The following is a 16,380-nucleotide window of genomic DNA, read 5'->3' on the forward strand; positions in this document are numbered from 1 at the left end:
GAATGGGGTCACTCCAAATTGGCTAGACATTTTAGACCTCTGGGGCACAAGGCTTTCACCAAAAACTTGTCAATATTATGCAGATCTGGCACAATCTTTGTAATACATGCTTCAGTGTAAGTAGTTAATTTGAGTTGGCCAAAGCCCAAGCAAGACAATGAAGCTGCTGTCAGGCAAGAGAAATGAATACAAAGGCTGTACTGACAAATTCAGCATGGTATACCCATTACTAGCCTATGTGCATTTAGAGAATTAAACAAAGAATTACTGGATTACTTGCTACGTTTAGCCTCCTTATTACACCTAGACATAACTAATGTATGCTAGCTATACTAGAAGCAACATATTTAAAAATTGTGTGAGGCTACTTACCCATCTTCAATCTGAATGGAAATCTAATTCGATTCAAAGCAGTAATTCACATTGACTTTATGCTTACAAAATGAACACTGAAGTGGTGCAAAATGACTAGATTCAGTGGATCCTTGCAGAAACGAAGAGCTTTATACGATTATAATCTTACTAGTGCATATTTGGGTTTGCCATACTTACATCACTTTCCAAACAGAGTGAGAAACCACTTCTGTTATCAGCAGAGAAAATTCATTCTTGAAGACAACTCTTGCAGGTGCTTCTGGTTTAGCATTCCTGCTTTTGAGACCTTTCTAGAGCTGAACATATGTACTAGAGAAGACAGCACAAGAATGAAAAAGACCATGAGAAGGCAATGGTTCTTTACAATAAAAAACTTGATTTGAGGGTGTTTCTTTTCTTTTTTTTTTTCTTTTCAGAGAAGAAAGCCCAACACAAGATGATGCTAATGCTTATTATTAAACTGCTTTCAGTGTTGTCGATGTTGGAAGAAGCTTGAGGCTGGGCCGAACTTTATTCCCTTTCAAGAACTCTCTTGAGTAAGGAATGTCAGAAGGAACTTAACAGGTGTTTTGAAATTTTGCAATGTTGTGGCAATACAACAGGCTTGAGTTCAAACAGTGTAATGCTAAAGCCTTAACCCTTCAATAGTTCCCCCAGTGGACACCATTAATATTGGCCTAAGTCGAACAAATAATTCACTGTTGAAAGGAACACTTGTGCTTCAGAAGACATGGCTACTTGTCTCAAAAATTACAGAACAGAAAAGTCTTCCAAAACAAATGCAAATTTGTTGCAAAGTAGGTATGAAACAAAAACCCCACAACTCTAATAGACTCCCTGAAGCATCTTAAAATTTGACTTGCATTACTGTTAAAGGTCTCTATCTGATTTTGATATGGAGATCAGTCTTCTGGCTTTCCAGAAGAGCCAATACTCAAGCTCATTCCTGGCATATCATGCTGGAGACTCATTTTCTCAAAGGCCTTTCAATTTTAAAAGCTACGGATATATTTCCTCTCTCCTACTTTTACAGTATCATCAAGGGTCATCAGGAACTTCTTGTAGAAATAGGGAAGCAGTGATTTGTTAACAACATAATATTGTCTATCTACTCTTAAGGCTTAATATATGATAAATTGTAAGATTGGGATGCAAATTTGAGGTACTTCACGTATCAGGAGAAAGCTTAAAATAAAGCAAATCTGAACATACAGAACTGTTATCTAGGAGTAGGTGAGACGAAGCTGTGTTTATGGGTATGGGTACTGCTTTACTGTAGTGAAAAAAACCGAATGTAAACCAAGAAAACTATGAACCCATGTCACGATTTAAACATTGCTGGTGACTTAGTCCTTCCAAAAGCCATACTCAAGCTTTAGGATAAATGTGTTTTTCTGTTGAGTGAAATGATAGCAGAAAGTAGATTACAAAGACACAGACTGTAATCATTAAAAGGTTTTGCTTTATTTAAGAGTAAGGTTATTGAACAATAATAAGCAAGCTTTCGGGCACCTTCATCTAGCTGATCATCCCTGCACCACCTTATAATCAATTGGGAGAAATTAGCTTCTCCAGTGAGTTAATTTTATTCTGTCTGAGAAATGTAAGATGACTAACTGCTGAAGACAGAACTGATGCAGAAAGAGTGATCTAGATCTTCCCACAACATGGCTCACAATAAAATAAGCGTGAACAGAACTGCTACATTTGCACAGTGACTGAGAAAGGTAGGCATTTTACAGAAGCTATCAAAGGCCTTCTCCGCTTCCAAAATTATGTCATGTCCTAAGGTTTCAAGCCCCAGTTTAGAGTCTGATTCTCAGGGGCGCAAGGCACCTACTGGACATCCAGATTCAAAGCAGGATTGTGCAAGAGAAATGAGTTAGACTTCATGTCTAAGAACAAAATGATAGCTCCTCAGCCTATTGATAATCAAGTCTTTCTTTGTATGCACATATTAGATTAATGTGTTTTAACAAACCTATCTATTGTTCAACTAAAGCAATCTACTAAGAAAGCTCATAACAGACGACCAGACACTTACTGGTGTAGCTAAGGTCACAAAGAATTTCAGGGAAATCTTCCAGGTTGAGAAAATATTGAATTTAACAGCAGGATGTATTTCTCTTTTCTATATAAAAGACATTAAAGAGTCTATTCCTGACTTAGATCCTTACTGGCGTTTAACCACAATGTCAGTCTCCACTGTGAAGCTATTACATCTCAATGAGAAGCTCTGGAAGAAATTGATATTTCATTGAAGTTATACATCAGTGTATGTGGTCCATTACAAAGTGAAATGTGCTCTTTTGCATTTAAATGGGCAAGGAGATGAAAACATTAAATTGTGGTTCATTGCAAATAAACATACGACTGTCCATTCATTATAATCTCTCTCCCCCTGACTCAGCTGGTGAGCAACCAAATCACTAATACAAGCTGGGTATATGTGAAAATCTGGTATCTTGATACCATTTGAAAGGTTTGTGCCTTTACTACACTTACAGAAAGATGTTGATTTGCATCCTGCAGAGTAACTAATATTCTGTAGCTAATTGTGTGCACTGCCATGACAGAACATTTAAAGAAGGACATTACTGCATGCATTTCAGAGGGAATAGGAAGGTACTTCATTTATAGCCACCCATCTGTCTAGTCATGGCAGAATTACGTACAAGCACAATGCACAGATTTGTATGTCCTTCAGGAACTGCTCTCCCAGCACACAACCTGCCTCTCTGCACAACTCAGTTCACATACCAGTATGCTGTGTTACAAGATTCTGTACATTGTCTGCTTGATGACAGGCACAGAAAGCTGAATTAGAGAGCTAGAGGGGAGAAGACAAACATAAAGCTTAATATCAACATGACGAGCAACAATTGCATTTTATATTTTTTTTCCTAGTAAAGTATTTATGTTGCTGGTGTCTCCCAGTGGGATATTGTCCTGTAAGTGAAAAAATACTGCAATTTTCAGCTTCAAGAGGTCTTGCCCAAATGTAGCTGACCAAAGATAAATGTTCTTCTGAAGCACATAAAATAAGTTTATTTGCAGTTTTCGATGATTAAGATTTTTAACAGCAATTAACTGTTAAGAATATTGATAACTTGTAATTCATCATCTACATGAAAGTAAAAGGAAGTCATCACACAGGCTTCTCAGTGGCACATTCAATAAACACATCTTTTTTAAAGAGTCAGAGAAAGCACTCTTCTTAAGTGTAAGCAGGTGACTCCATGGGGCATCCTTCCACCACACTGCAGATTACTGATGTCCTGAAGCTAATGCTGACCAAGCTCCTGTGTTTGCATGAGGCAGCTCAGCAGGATGCACATGTCCTAACAAAAATGCAAAATTACACCTAAGACAGAACATCTCTCAGCAGGAATACAGAATGGATATGGCATCATACAAATGCAGTTGCATTGCTTCTATATTACTTAATTGTAAGTTATATTCCATGATGCCAGAGCTGGTGTGAGATGTTGCCAGCTTCAGCGTTTCTTCAGTGGCTACCATTATGCAGCATAGTTATGCAGTGCTGTCAATGCAACACTAGATTAGCCTTGGAAAAATGTCTTTATTGCACTTTATGATAATCTGTATTCTGAGCAACTGCCCTTCCACCAATTGAAAAGAAAAAAAAAAAGGTTGTTCTGTACTATAAGCTGACATATTTGGTTTGGTGTATTTGCAAGTATAGATGTGTTTGTGGGATGCATTTTTATGTTTATGTTTCTGGCAATAAGTGTCTGATCAATTCCTATCACCCTGTATGGTTTTCTGCTTCATACAGTTTTAATCTACTCTGTCTCTTCTTCTTGCTGTTCAATCCAGACCAGACTTCCTCCATTTCTTTATGAAAAACAACTGCAATTTCATTCAAATATTGTTACTCATTTGACGATAGTGAAAACAGTGTAACCAAAATAGGCATAGCCGAAAAATAAAGCCCTCATTTTTTGCTCACATTTCTGATATTTCCATGACTTTTAAGAAGTTACTGTACAGATTAATCAGTTATATCTTAAATTTTGCATCTGTAGTGTGAGTCTTGCCAATTATTTTTGCTCAGAGAAAGAAGTTCTGTTCAGTAAGGAAGAATGTGTCTTAGTTAAAACCAGAAGTAAGGCACTAACACAGGCTTTGGCCTCCCCTTCCCAATGGGCAAAATGGGGGAAGAGTGACAGAAAAGAAGTTGTGTAGAGAAAACCCTTTTTCCTTCTGTTTATTGACCACTGAAAGATTCCCCTGCATGGCACCATCACTAGGGAGGTGAGGAATAGGAGATTTCCAAATATCCTGGGTGAGGGAGACTCAGGAATCTGTGTCAGGAAAAGCCACCATCAGGACACACATTTGAGGTTTTGGACATGCTAATATGGAGAAAAAGAAGACACCTGAAAAGAGTTGGGAGGGTGAAAATTGAAGGGAAATGGTTTAAAGAGCACTGTGAGGATGGATGGATGCATACATGGATCTGCTTGCCTTGGTGAAGGAGCAAATACCTCCAGCACAGGAAGGAGAGGTGGGAAATGAGGAGATGCTGCACTTCTGCAGGATAAAAACTGGAGTGTTAGAAGGATGGCCCATGATGGCCTCAGTGATATGGAGTAGGGGAGAAGGAAGGAAGAAAATGAATGCAAGGAATTCTGGCTGAAGTCAGTGAGCTTGAACCCCGTTATGAAAATTTATAAGCCAAGTTATGAAATGTGGGACACTCTAGAAACATTTTGTATAAAACACTGGAGAACTGGACCACCAAGATTTAATATCTCTATAGACAAGTCATTAGAAGTACATACACAAAAATTGATCATGGAAAAAGCCCTACAAAGCAGTGAATATATTTTGCACTAACTCAAAAGATTTTGGCAATTAAAGCAAAGGTTTGTACAGGTTTAAAAAAATGTGAGAGAGTATGTCCCCAGCAACAGTGAAGCAGATGTGAGAGGTCCTGGTTTCAAGTATGGAATGTTTTACTTTAAGATCATGCAAATTCAGCACCAAAACCAATTAATGACAGCAGAAAGACTGGAATCATCTATTTAAAAAAAAAGAAAATAGACATTGGTCAGACAAAACACCACAAAGCAGAACAAAAAAAGGCAGATCTATAAAGGCCTTTGGGCCAGAAACTGAGAGATATAGTTAATTGCTTAAATATGTCAAAGACATATCTTAATCTAGGCAAATATGTGTGGTAGTTCATATCAATCTATATTCATATTCCTTGGCAGTCTTTGCATTCTTTCTCTGACACACAAGCTACAGCATTTCCAAGGCATATGTGCCAGTTAGGAAGGGGTCAACCTTCCAGGTTACATTAAACTTTAAAATTTTGCTCAGATTTTAAAAAAAACAAAACAAAACAAAACAAAAAAGAAAAGAAAAAAATTTACTTTGTCAACTAAAATTGTTAACACAGAGGCATGTACTTAACCAGCGTTCATGTCTGTCTGAGGATAATTCAGTTGTGGTATGTTACTAGCTGTTTCTGAAGATCAGGATAGTGAACAGGAGCTGCTGATCTCAGAGGGGTAGAAGGTTTGCAAAATATTTTTTCTGAGATACCAAATATTCAATCTGTGGCATTTTGCCATAAATCTAACAGTTAAAGAAATCTCATTTTAAGAAGCATCCTCAAGGAAATAGGAATTTGGAGGTTTGGAAGGTTTCATAAAATCCCTGATAAAATGGGGTTCAAATTTCAGCAGGGAGACAATTGTCTGGAAGAACGCATTTGCAAAGTGCACCATCTCTGCAAGAACTTTAAAGGAGGGACATTGACATTTTGTGTCATTGACATTACTGAAAGACTGGCAGGAAAGGACGAAATAATGCACAGCACTTCAATAAAACTGAAATTTTTTTTTTAATTTTTTTATTTACAGGAATGTTAGAGGTGGAAAAGAAACATCTATTGTTAACGTGTAACTATGACAACACAAGTGCCAACCTATCTGGGCTAGTAAAAGTCAAATTAAAAATAAGAGAGATCTTTGAAACAGTGCTGACCCTATACTTTAATTTTAAAATCATGACATTAGCAAATCTAATAATATATTTTAAAATATTTATTCTGATGGGACAACATTTCTTTTTACATGTCATGCTGTCATTCCAGGCATATGATTCAAAACAAAACTTCATTTGATGGTTGAAATATCCTCACAAACACAAGAGGGCATGGAAGAGTAGGTCTAACTGCTGCAGTATGCTCCTTGGGGGTATTTTAAATTTAGGCAAGCAAACCAGACAGACTGGTGATTGACCCAAGAACTGTGTTATTGTCAGCTCTCACTAGTAAAAGAGATATACTATGAGGTTTTTTGAGTGATGTTGTGTGGATATTTTAATCCAAATTCTATTTTAAAGACAAACCAGGAGTCATGCTCTTAACGATGCAGTAGCAATAAAAGACTTCACTGCTGTTTCTCATACTCAGTTTTCTATACTCACTAGGCACAGTCCTACTACTGATCACTGGCAAAACTCACATAATCTAGCAAAAGGAACTGCAGGGCATTATGTAATTAATCTCCAAAATCTGAAGACAGATCTCCCACAATGCCAGTGCAAATGTTATCAGGAATCCAGAATTTTTCTTTATGCCACAGGATCCTAACGCAAGAATTTGGTGCAATATTGAGACTTTTTACAGCTGCTAAGAATAGAAACACTGTCACATTACTAAGCAAAAGAAGGCAAAATACTTTGGGTTTGTGGGTGGAGGGGCAATTTGGTTGCAGGTATAAAGTAACAGTTTGCAAAAGGTAACAGAGTTTGAGGAATCAGGAAATCCCATGGCTGTTGTCTTTCCACATCCCTTCTAACTAAGGCACCTCTCCTGTTGTTCTTCTTCACCGGCTATGGAATGTAAATTCACAAGTATGAAGCTCAAGTTTGTCCAGAGTTGCACCTGTGGTGCATCTGGATATCATGGCTGCGCCTGTGTAATGAATCCCCTGAGCGGCTCCGGACTTCCCACAGCCAGTCTTCTGCTCAGATGGGGTAACGGACTGGCTGGAGACTGACTGACTAGATAAGAGACTGACTGAACTTTGAGCCACCTTCTGTCGTGATTAGTTATTTGACTAAGGAGCTCTCCAGGTGGGAATTTCAGAGAGTTGCAGAGATTCCCCCAGGCAGCTCCTGCCATGCCTCATTCAATTTTGTTGAATCAAGACATTAAATGTCTTGATTAACGTCCTGAGTGTCCCGGTCAGCTCCTACTGGAGAATTGATCAAATCGCATGTAGGTAAGACACATGAAAATAGGCCGTAAAAACTTGCTGCAATGCAGAAATGTTTATGTCTTTTGCGTGTGGTTTTAAGATGTCTAGATGTTTTCTGTGTCAGTTAAGATACCTCCTGAAAATCGACCATACATGCCCTGGAGTGGTCAAGTAGTATCACAAGCCAGTAGAAGAGCGCTTTGGGGAGCCTTGTCCAATCTAACAATACCATTGCAAAGACCCTTGCAACAAAGACTACCATTTCCATCCAGACAGGAATCAAATGTTTGGGTGACTGCACTCCTAACACAAGTATTTGCATGTGCCAAGGTCCTAAGTTTGGTGGGTTTTGGTTTGGGGTTTGTTGTTTGGTTTTTTTTAAACAAGTTCTCTGTCCATAATTGTGCATGTAACAACTATTCAGCATCAAACAAGCATCATTCACAGAAGGTGTGGATCTGGCTAAGCTCTCCAAACAGCTAGGGGAAGGTGTTAATGCTATTTCTTCTACCACACACCCAAGTAGGAAGTGTGGTAGTAAGGAATTACAGCAGGATGCAAACTGCAGAATGACTAACTGTATTTCTCACCTTCCCATAGTTTGGGTTTCCACAGAATCCATAAAACTGTAAGGTTATATATAGAAAGAGCTGGCAACAATGTATTTAAAATCCAGCTCAAAATCGCAAACTGAGAGCTAAATAGTATTTGTTTAATGAGATTCAGCACAAAGCTAGGAATTGGGAAATGGCAAATCCTGTGTGACATCTGCCAACAAACACAATCTCCCTAATTCTGCTTTATTATGTCTTGTAAAAAAAACCTCAAACCTTAAAAAAGTTCATTTTTAACTCCTCCTAGTCTCATTGTTAATTTCCATCTACATTTCACACAACCTCAAACAAAAGTTTTTAAAATTCAATTGTGAACAATTGAATTAAGTAACAGAGCCTCTGTAAGTAACATCAACTAGGAAGGAAGGAAGGGAGGGAGGAAGGGAGAAAGCAAAGAAGGGAGGGAGAGAGGGAGGGAGGGAGGCAGGGAGGCAGGAAGGCAGGGAGGCAGGAAGGCAGGCAGGAAGGCAAGAAGGCGGGAAGGAAGGAAGACATAACTTGTCTCACATAACATCATGAACATAAGGAACTCTGCAAACTTTTTACAAGGGTTCAAAAACTGACTGGACAAATTCACGGAGAAAAGCCCATTTGGGAATCATTACATACAAACCTATCACTATAGCTCAGGAAGTCCTGGGAAAACTTCTGTGCAGTGTTGCTTTCAGCTTAGACTTTTTCCTAGGCTGTCAATACCCTATTACTAATATATTTTAGTCAAGATATGAATTGACTGAACATTTTGTCTAATCTGACCTGCTAAAGCAGGTTCACTTAGAGCAAGTTACACAGGAATGTGTCCAGGTGGGTTCTGAGTATCTCCAGAGAATGAGATTCCACAACCTCCTGGGCAGGCTGTTCCAGTGCTCTGCCATGCTCAACATAAAGAAGTTTTTCCTCATATTCAGAGGGAACTTCCTGTGTTTCAGTTTGTGCCTGTTGCCCCTTATCTTGTCACTGGATATATATGTCACTGTCTAGTACTTTGAAATCTCCAAGTATTGGATGGTAAAACACTATCTATCTTCTGGCTTTTACTGTTCCTTAACATTACATTTGCTTAATACTTAGACAAACCAAAATAAAAATATGAAATATTTCTATTGCAGAACTCACACATGAAAATTTCAATGAGCTAATGGGTACATCTTATAGCTAAAAAGATCCCCTGTATGGAAAAAAACCCTATCAGTATCCAGCATTAAATGCTATCTTTAGATATGTGTATCTTCAGGAGCTGCTGTAGCAACATCAGCTTCTCTGCTCTGTGGCCACTAAATAATGAACCTTTTCTAGGAAATACTTTACTGGAAATTATAGGAAGATATTAACGTGCAAACAACAGAGAAATTATTTTGAAGTGCTCCTCTGCAGCTCGGGTAAGCACTGTTAAATTCCTACATGCTGCTGGCTACTCCAGGAACAGCAGAGACACACATCAACCAGTAAAATTGAAGATTTTAATTTGGTATCAGGAAAACCTGTGTTTTGTGGTTTTAGCACTGGACTCACCAATCTGCCACCTTCTTCTTCCTACATATGATACACTCACCTTTTCAGCAAGGAAGCACTGATATTACATGTTCCCTTAGGCCTTTTTTTCCCCCCCCGTATTTCCATTTGGATTATTTTCTCATTTCCACTTCTTGATTACTTCTCTCTTTATATTAAAACCAGCCTTTTAATGAACCATAAGCTTAACCTGGCAATCCTGCAATATTGCACTGAGTACGGTGCTTGCATTTATACTTCACAAACATCTCGACATTTTTACAGGACTATTAAAAGAATAAACTTTGAAAAATTTTGCATTCAAAGTAGCAATATCTAAGAAGGAAAAGACATATACTTATTAGATTGCTTCTCCCAGATGTAGCAAAAAAAACCAAAAACAAAACAACAGTAATGTTTTGAAGTTAATGGACTTATAATAAACACATGCAATAGATGAATAGTCATAATTTTAAACCACTGGCAATTATTTCTATTTATTTATGGAAGCAGTGTGGATAGGGAGCAGTGACCTGCAGAAAAATACATTAAACACTACAGATTTGCAAAAAACTGCAGAGGAAAAGTGTTTGTTGGGAGCCAGACTGTGAAAGAATGTGTCAGTAAGAAATCATGTAATGCATTTACTCCTATTCGTTAACATGCACCCACGATAACCGTGCAATCACACTTCATTATTGCCTTTATGTATTTACTAGTGTGCTAAAGGCAAAGTATTTACAAAGCATTTCCATACACACTGCATGAAAGAAGTGTGAAAAACTGTATCCCAGTATTTCCACTCCAGTCTACCATGTCAAATGAGAGGCTGGTACAGCCTGGAGTTGCTGAGCCTGTGCACAATTTCTCACCTGTGAACTTCAGTTTATGTAATCAAGAGCTACACAGCTCATTCCTGCACCTGTAACCATCCCTGTGGCCCCTCCAAGAAGTCAATTCCATGTACTGGTCTCAACATGATTATTTTATTGACATTTCTCAGCTGAAAGACTTTTGCAAATACCATCCAATTTTCCAGCTCTTTCTAAAAGATCAAAAGATGCACCTTGCATAGTAGACAGGAATTTACACTGATGAGTGCCTATTGTCTTGAATACAAATGCTGTTCATCATGTTTGCCCACAGCTAAATGTGTATGTCTCTGAAATAACTAACTGCAGTTAGACCACGAAAGCATCCTCGTATTGGAGATAAAAAAAGTTTGTGTTGGAGAACACCTTTTGCTCGAACAACCCCCAGGCTAAGACCTTCAAGGCCTCTAATTAGGGAGGATAGCACTGAGCTTGAAACCTGTCACTCCAAATAAAACAGCTGGAAAGGGCATGTTATTTCTGCTTGGAAATAATAACCATGCTAGGTTATTGCTACAGATAATGGGTCTTGCAGGTTGAGATCTGCTTGTGGCAGAGATGTGTAGGTAGCAAACTGCTCCAGTCCCTGGGTTCATTCATGCAGTGGGAGGCAACCTAATGGACTTTACAACCAGAGGACAAGTTGGCCAAGTCACTAACCTATCCTTTCTAAGGATAGGAAGGATCTTTCTTTCTAATCTTTCCTTTCTAAGGATCTTTCAAGTATGGAAGTATCATATTTAGCTGGTGTCCAGATAGTGTCCTTTTCTCATACCACCTCGTTATATAACCTTTATTATTTTAGCTGTCCGCATTAGACAGATTGTTGCTCTTTCTGCCCCATATCAAGGTTAGCAATAAAGATCACTTTATCGTATTACTTAAACAACATATTTAGAAGATGTGAAATTAATTTATAGCATTTTTTTAAGAACACTGCTAGAGAATAAGGCATTTTCAAATATCTCTCAGAATTTCTCATATTTTTGATGATCAAAAGGATGACATTAGTTTCAAAACTAGTCATAAATTTGTAAGACTTCAATTATCACATGCTCACTAAATCATGAATTATATACAGAAAAAAAGTCATAAAAGTTACTTTGAAAAAGTAAAAAAATCCTTATTATGATCTCTGTGCTCCATGACACATATGGTTATGGGGATAAATTTTATCCCACTGGACATATACACCAAGAACAGAAGGGTGAAAAAAGATTTTAAGGGGATATAAGCAGCAAACAAGATACTTAATTCTTTCAAGTGGTGATGTAAGGCATATCCTTCTTGAGTAACTTACTGAAAATACCATCTGCTTCACAGCATATGCAGAATAGCATTCATTGTACTCTCATGTAGACACGTATCTCTGTAGTGTTTTTAAGATTGTCGTACATAGAATCATGTCAGATCAGAAGGCAGCATTACTAGAAATAATTTAAGCACATGTCTAACAATGTTCCTAATGTAATCCTAACAAACATGAAAATAAATTGTAGTCACTGTAATGTTTTGAGGCCATGTTGAAGGCTTGCTTATCCTTGCTTCTGATGCAAATATTTTTACACCAATACTTCGCAATTTGATACCTTTCCTTTTACTGAACTAAACTTTGTAGCAATTCCAAGAAATATATTTTTTAAATATTCAGAAAATCTGAATATTTGCAGATACTGCAAAACCACACATATCTCAGTATAGCTAGGGTGGAATAAATTTCTTTTTTCTATTCTTGTTATTAAACCATACAATCCAATGCAAAGCTATTTTACTTTTCCAAGTTATTACTAATTTAACTTAAAAATATTAATCCAGAAAAAAGAAATTAAATCTAAAAAGTCATACAAGAGGCTATGCAAAAAATGCTTTTCAAATGGATAGTCTTTCACAGCACTGGAAAAAAGTATGTTAACGTATTTACCAAATTCTGTATACATAGAAATGTAATTATCATTCTGTTTCATAATGGAAATTAGAACTCAAGTATATTACTTCACAAGACAATTTTAATGCCCTGTGTCTATATCTTATGTATATCTATATAACATATAGATATAATTTTTATTTTATTGAGATCATTTGTTTTAGTAGCACTCCATAGTTTTTACAACTGTAAGACAAACGAATTTGGCTTGTCTATATCCCTACTGAAAGATTTTTCAGTGTTTTAAATGCTTCACCCTTGTTATGGCCACATATTTACGCCACATACTCTAATTTCAAACAGAAACAATAAGATGGCAGACAACTTTCTCAAAGCATATCTTCTGTTTTAAGATGGAGATGTAGAAATACAAGTAATTCTTACACTTCAACAATTCTGTGACTCTTTAATACTGTGATTTTACACTTCTCAGGAAATCTGCAGAAGCAACTAAACTTACCACTTTTAGAAGACCTTTTTGTACTTCAAAAGATAAAATTAATTAATGACTTGAAAGAACTCAGCATTGCTTATGAAACCCAGAATTATTGTGGCATGAACTCTAAAAAAATTACTATAAGTACTTTTACTTGAGAGAGAGGGAATTTGGGGTAAGTTTTCCAAGAATTCCAGAAAATGGAAGAGAATTACCGGTATCTTAAATCTTCTCATTATAGTAGCCTGAACACATGGTAGGAGATTCCACCCAGACCTACCTCATATTCTTTGGTTTATAATCAGCACAATCTTCATTCAGTCTGTCCGACTGCTGCAATTCCTAGAGTTGCCCAGAAAGGGCTCTCAAACTAACAGCAGAGATGGGTGGATGAGGGTGGCTTCTTATTTAACACCTAACTGCTCTTTCCCACCTGTCCTGGCTCTTGTGCACAGACAGAACATGGCAGCAAGCCAAAGGAATTAGCTCCAATGCTTAATATTTCTCACGATACAGTACAAAAGATCTTTTCTATTTCATTTTTAGAAGATGAATTACAGAGGAAAGAAGCCTTAAGTCAGGACTTTTTCATGTATATATACTTATCGTTTTATAAATATAATGCTTTATATTTATATGCTTATATGTTTGTGGTTTATATATAAATATTTATATAAACATATGAGATGTCAAAGATATAGTTGTTTATAAAATATACATATGCATAAATATTAACATGTTTATTGAGAAACAGTAAGAATGAGAGAAGGAAATGACTCAGTCACCAACAGTGTTCCCTGTCTCTCAGAAGAAATAAATGAACAGGAGAAGGTGAAGGAAGAGAAGAAGGGAGGAAGGGAAGAAGGAAAGAAAGGAGGGTGGAAGAGAGAAAGGGAGGGAGGAAGGGAGAGACAGAAAGGGATGAAAGAAGGAAATACTCTTATTTAGGAGTAGGGAGAGACTTGACTTAGTCACTAGAGCATCCACTCTGAGCTGCTCAAAGACAATTTTTAGCACTTGAAACAGATAAAATCCCTCTTAAAAATTCTCAAGCCAGAGACTCTGGGGCTGAAAGCAGAGTGTTATTTAACCTGTTACCTGCCAGAACACAGACATACCCAAGGAAAAAAATTATGGCTATGTATTTTGGGTGTGGCTTGTTTGGTTTGGTTTTGGTTTTGGTTTTTTTTTTTGTTAACATTAAATAGTTCCTCCAAATATATTTTTAAATATACACATTTTCCCTAAATGCTGTTAGTGAAGGAAAAAAAAACAACAAAGGAACATAAAAAGACCACAAAATAATAATTTCTGGTGACTCAACGATGTGAGAGACAACAAGACTTCACTCATACAGGCTTGCCAGCTTTTAAAACCAGCTCTCAGTGCCCCATACATTACTCTGAGGTATACAGCAGGTGACAGGGTGCACATCTTCTACTCTACTAGTATATTCATGTAATATATAAAGCAAAGTTAAAGTTTAGAAATTATTGCTAATAACTATTAGCTGAAATTCAAGTCCTGAAATTATCCAATAATTGATTATTTCATTGTCTGTACTGCAAAATGCCAGCTGGCATTCTTTGAACCACTTTCCTAGGAGTATGCATGACCAAGGAGCCAGGCTGTGCTGCCTTGGATGTGGTCTTCCTCCTCCAGTGGCCTCAGTGCCAGAGAATGATTTTCAACATACATTTGCTAGAGTAGACTGAGCCTGAGAATTCAGCATCATTCAAAACCACAGCATTCTTCTACGTTTAGGGAGAGAAAAACTAGGATTCAGGCTAGCACGATGAATGCTTGCATATAGGATACGATGAAACCGCTGAAGCAGTGACTGTCCCAGCTGTATGCTCCTCTCTCTGCTGGAAGTTACATGAGGAACAGCAGAAAGCAAAAGCTGCCTGTGCAACTGGTGTTCACAGTCCTGTGTATTTTCTAAATTGAAACCAAAAGCACTTGACATTAGTAAAACTGAATGTTAGGTATAGCAGCAAAGGAGAAAATAAAGACCTTTTTCAGTCATCTTGCAAAATGTCTGCAAATGTGAGCCAGGGTCCTTTGTATCCTCCTACAGTTCACTGGCTTCCACAGGTTACAAAATACTGCAAAAAGAGCATAAGCAAAAATGAAATCACAACTGCAGTTTCAGATAGTTTTCACCAAACTGGAAAGCTGTCTGCCTTGACCAAACAATTTCCATCTGTGGTAAGACTTTTTTCTGGTTTTGACAGGTTCTCTGATGCCTGTAAGGAGTTTCCTAATGACTCCAGGATTTCATCAAATTGTAGATTAGTAGCTTTATAGGTTCTGTATATAGTACAGTAAAATAATTGTTTTATCTAACTCAAAAGATATCATAAATACAGGCTATAACTGCCATGGTATTCATAACAAAGTTATTTATAAATCAAACATTCTGTAAACAAAATACAACCAAATATTATCAATTTGCATAAAATAATTTAAAGTGTTGTCTGGCAGCTAACATAAAAATGCCTTTAAACAGGCTGAAAATAGTGAAACTACAAAACGACTTAATATCACCTAAGAATGAACGTAAGAGACAGGGAAAAAAATGGGCCCAAATTCCATTTTTCTTGTAAGTACAAATGTTCACTAAAGGCACTTCAAATAACTTGTGCACATGTTAGTAATTATCTTTCCTTTGTTTGTGACAGCTTATTTTTGCAATGACTGTTTTATTAGATTGTGGCACTGACTTTTACTTCTGCTATTGGCAATGTATTTTTCCAGCTACATAGCCTGTTTTGCATTCCAGTGAGTGCAAAATCTGGGAGTTGCATTTTTCATGCTCACTTAAACAAGGTCATGTTTGTCATACAATAATCTTTACTATCTAAGCTATCTGGACGTCCCACTGTATTTGCTTTCTCCTGACTTCTACTGTTAAGAACTATTTGTATCAGAAATAAAGATTCTTAAACTGAAATTAGAGGAAAAGAGTTTTGATTTTGGTTTTGTTGATTTGGGATTTTTTTAACAAAAGAATGAATCCCAGAGCATTTTAAGATTTTCTGCCTCAGTAATATTTGCCTCTCTCATTCTTATTTCTTGTTCCACATTACAGCTGGAAATTTGGACCTTGGTGGGTTGAGAGGTACGTTTTTCTAACAGATTTACTGTTCAACATCGTGTTTTTCTGCATGAGCTAACTTGGGTAAGTAAGCAAATAGCATATATGTGGATATAACTCAGCTAAAGTCAGCCCTCTTATTCCATGACCAAATTAGTATTTGTGGGCATTAAAACAAAACCAAACCAAAATGAAGACTGCATTAGCCATATTGCTTCTTTGAAGTAGTGGGAACAAAGTCAACACTGGAAGTGTATGACTTTAAAAAACATTTCATAATCAACATGACTAGGTTTATCAACAGCAAAATGAATTGTCGTGGTTTGA

At 37.1% G+C, this 16,380-nt stretch overlaps 1 protein-coding gene and 1 long non-coding RNA gene across 2 annotated transcripts in view; both read right to left on the minus strand.

The window, feature by feature from the left end:
* The window catches only part of GPC6 (glypican 6), a 737,424-nt gene that overhangs the window by 627,894 nt on the left and 93,150 nt on the right, over positions 1–16,380 (minus strand). The window lies entirely within an intron of this gene.
* LOC115603905 overlaps positions 1–16,380 on the minus strand; it is a 68,031-nt gene that overhangs the window by 51,400 nt on the left and 251 nt on the right. Inside the window, exon 2 of the long non-coding RNA XR_003990042.1 lies at positions 14,970–15,061. This is a non-coding gene — a long non-coding RNA (uncharacterized LOC115603905). The remainder of the gene's footprint in view (positions 1–14,969; positions 15,062–16,380) is intronic.

This window comes from Strigops habroptila, chromosome 2 (genome assembly GCF_004027225.2).
Source record: "Strigops habroptila isolate Jane chromosome 2, bStrHab1.2.pri, whole genome shotgun sequence".
Taxonomy (NCBI): domain Eukaryota; kingdom Metazoa; phylum Chordata; class Aves; order Psittaciformes; family Psittacidae; genus Strigops; species Strigops habroptila.